At 48.0% G+C, this 3,880-nt stretch overlaps 1 pseudogene; it reads left to right on the top strand.

The window, feature by feature from the left end:
- The first annotated feature begins 3,458 nt into the window (after window positions 1-3,458).
- Window positions 3,459-3,880, top strand: part of LOC103736011 — a 23,772-nt pseudogene continuing 23,350 nt past the window's right edge.

Raw genomic sequence — 3,880 nt, 5'->3', positions numbered from 1 at the left:
GTTCATCATCATGGTCCCCTTGTTGGGGAAAATATTTAATGTCTCTTGCTGGTACCCAGAGGGGGCTCTTTTCATTTTGGGGAAATACACATCCGAACCCTCTTCCCGCTGTAAGAAGCAGATCTGGTCCTCTCCAAGCTCCGGTGAGTGGGTCTCTCCACCTGACCAAAATGGAGCTATAAGTGATAGATGAGGACCAGTGCTTTTGAAAAGGTGATAGATACGTGTCTTCTTTGGAAAAATTTAAAATATTTAGGGTAAATAATGCTTTCTTTAATTGATCATGTGGGGGCAGGGACTCCCCCTTTTGTTTCTGTAATTGAGCCTTAAGGGTCTGGTTAAATCTTTCAACAATGGCCTGTCCCCAAGGGTTATAAGGAATGCCCATGGAATGTGAAATTTTCCATGTTAAGAGGAATTCAGAAAAAGTTTACTCACAAAGCATGGTCCATTATCTGTTTTGATTTGGCCAGGTAATCTGAGGGTAGCAAAACATTGAAGCATGTGACTGATCACATGTTTAGCCTTTTCCCCTGTGTGTGCCGATGCCCAGCAGGTGCGTGAGAAGGTGTCAACTAATAGGAAGATATATTTAAGTTTTCCAAATGGGGTGTAGTGGGTCACATCAATTGGCCAGAGGTGATTGGGCTGAAGGCCTCTAGGGTTACTACCTGGTTTTTAGAGACGTGGAACTTGAAGGAAAGGTTGGCAGGACTGGCAGGCACAAACAATTTTCTTTAGGTCTTTATTTCTAAGCCCTCTCCAATTGACATGGGTTAATTGATGGAAATGTGTCGCCTCTGCAGCCGTATGGCACTGGGGTAAGGAGGCTGATCGGCCATTTTCTTTTTTTCAGATAGGAATTTTGGCAAGTTTTGGTGGCCTCTAAGGTGTTGGAGAAAAATAGGACTTATCTTTTGTTTAAGCATAGTACGGGCCTGGATCATTAGAGGGGATATAGGATTGGAGTCCAGTCTAATATGTGCCTCCATCAGGTTAGGTAATAAATTAACCACATATAGGCTATTGAGAAGAGGTTGAGGGGCTCCGATATAGAGTCCAGTGCTAGGATAACAGCAAAGAGTTCTTTGAATTGTGGTGACCCCTCAACCAGGTGAGAAATCGATTTTACAGGTATGGGATTATACCCTCTCCTTAGGGGTGGGTAGATGACCACAGAGGCCCCTATACGTCCTCCATCAGTGAATGCGATTAGAAACCTAGGGTCAGGTTGGGAAAGAAAAAGTCTGGGGGGCTCCCACCTCAACCTTGAGAAGCTCATCCACTTATAAGGACCATAGTGGCAATCAACCTTACCCAAAAATCCTTCTAATGCCAGCGCTATCCTTTCATTACTTTTTTGAAGCCAGGCAAAATCTGTCAATCTGTAGGGGGTGATAATAGAATGGGGCTCAGTGCCAAATAGTCTAACCGCTGTCTCTCTGCCCTTGATAATACAATCAGCAATCTGGTTGGCCATAGAATAGACTCGAGGGGTTCCCCCAACAGAAAGGTGAATCCACTGAATGGGCTCGCCCTCTTGGGTGAGGAGGGCAGTGCATAATGTTTCCCCAAGAAAAAGGCAAAGGGACATAAGTACATTAGGGTCAAACCTTTTTAAGGTGGCCTGGTCTATGGACTGTTGGATTTGGGTGAGAATTTGTTGGCAATGAGGTGGTAAAGCCACTCTGGTGGCCAAATCAAGGCCCCTCAGGAGATCAAACAAGGGGATCAACTCCTCAGTGGTAATGGGTGTCCAAGGCCTTAACCAGTTAATTTCCCCGAGCAATTTTTGGAGCTGTGACAGACTATAAGTATCCTGAATGGTGAGTTGTGGCTTCATGGGGGAGACTGTGTCCAAGGATAGGATGGAGCCTAGGATCTTGAAGAGGGGGACATTTTGAATTTTATTGGGGGCTGCCCTGAAATTATTTTCTTGTAGAATAATGAGACAATCAGCAGTTAGTTTCTGAAGACTGGAGGGTTCAGGACTTCCCAGAATTATATCATCCATATAAATATAAAATAACATACCAGGCCGCCTCATCAATGGGGTGAAAATATGTGCCATATAATACTGGCAAATGGGAGGACTATTGGCCATGCCTTGGGGAAGGACGGTCCATTCAAATCTTAAATCTGGCCCATGAAAATTAGTTGAAGGTATGGAGAATGCAATTTTTTGCATATTGTTGGGATGTAGGGGGATGGAGAAAAAACAATCCTTAATATCAATAATAGTTAAATGGTACGTTTTGGGGATCACTGGGATCCAAGGGAGCCCCCTCTGGGGAGTCCCTAGAGACATCATCCTCTCATTAATTTTTCTAAGATCTTGTAAAAGTCTCCAGGAGCTGCTAGTCTTTTTAATGACAAACACAGGGGAATTCCAGGGGCTTGTTGATGGTCTTACATGCCCCAGATCTAGTTGTTGTTTGACCAGTAAGTAAAGGTGTTGGAGTTTTTGTGAGGGGAGAGGCCACTGCTTGACCCAAACAGGGTCCCCAGGCGTCCACTGAATCTGGATCACCATGGGGTGAGCAGTGGCCCTTAGGATTGGGGGTGAACCTGGGAGTGCTTTTGTCTAAGCTGGCTGAAGTAGGGGTCATCTCGATAGTTAGGATGGCTTTTCCAGCCTTGTTCAAACTGTTGCTCATATTCTTTCTGGTCTAGGAGATCGTCATAGAAGGCCTTATGGTCGGTGGTAATATAGGCCTCTGCCTCACCCAGAATGTCCTGGCCCAGAAGGTTGGTGATTAAGCCAGCGACCACCAGAGGGCGTACCTTTCCTTGGTTACCACTGGGATCTACCCAGGGCAGCCAGATGGCAGTCTCTCATGATGCAGATTGGCCACCCACTCCCAACAAAGGTGGGCCGGGCACCAAGTGCCATGAGTGGGGCACCTCCTCTTTTTTAGTTACTGTACAGTCTGCCCCAGTGTCAATGAGACGCTTGAAAGTCTTATCTCCTATGGTTATGGTCATTTTAGGCCATAGGCCAGGAACTAGTGGGAGCATCCAATGAGTCTGGGCGGGTTTGCTCCCCTTATTTAACGGGGCTGGGGATGGCCGCTCTGGGAGTTTAAAGGCTCTCCCTTAAGGTTAAATTTGGACTTACAATCGCGAGCCCAGTGGAATCCCTTTTTACATCTAGGACAGGGCGTGCACGGACCTCCTCCTCCCCCACCAGGGGGAGCCGGGGACTCCTGGGCTGGTTGGGGCACTCTCGCCAGAAGTGACCTTCCCTGCCGCACCTAAAGCAAGTTCGACCTCCCGACACTCTAGTCTGCTGTAGGACATTGATAAGGGTTTGAAGTTCTTCTTGGCGGCTAGCCTGAAGAGCAGAAGCCATTGCTCTCGTTTGATAAGAGGCAGACCCAACATCTCTGGTGGCTACGATCCACTTGTCCATTGCCTGGCTTCTTAGACCAGCGCAAGCTATCTTATGATCAGTGGTCATGCCGTTCCAAACCAGCGAGCGGACAAACCGGTCGTGTAACTCCCCTACAGGGAACTTTCCCTGAAGACTCTTTGAACTCTATAAAGGAGGGGAGGTCCTCCGAGGCCTTTTGAGTAATCCCAGATATGGGAGACTCTGTAGAACCTTCATCCAGCTTTCTCCAGGCAGCTAGACCTATGGCCCGAACCTGGTCCTGATAGGGAGGAGCAATGGCCGCCTGTTGGACACCAGTAGCGAACTGATCAGCAGTGCCAGGGTCTTGTTTTGGATTTTGTAGCGCCTCAGGGACTCAGTCAACAGCCTTGGCTGGGGCGGGGACCTCCACCGGTTTTGGTTTTGGAGGGGGGAGGGAAGCAACCCTTTAAGGCCGACACTGTGGGGAGGGCCCCCAGAGGGGGAATCTCCCCCTTCTCTACCTGG

This window comes from Nannospalax galili, unplaced genomic scaffold, assembly GCF_000622305.1.
Source record: "Nannospalax galili isolate Female #2095 unplaced genomic scaffold, S.galili_v1.0 scaffold577, whole genome shotgun sequence".
NCBI lineage: Eukaryota > Metazoa > Chordata > Mammalia > Rodentia > Spalacidae > Nannospalax > Nannospalax galili.
Note: the sequence above shows the minus strand (reverse complement) of the source record. Positions and strands in the feature narration are given on the sequence as shown.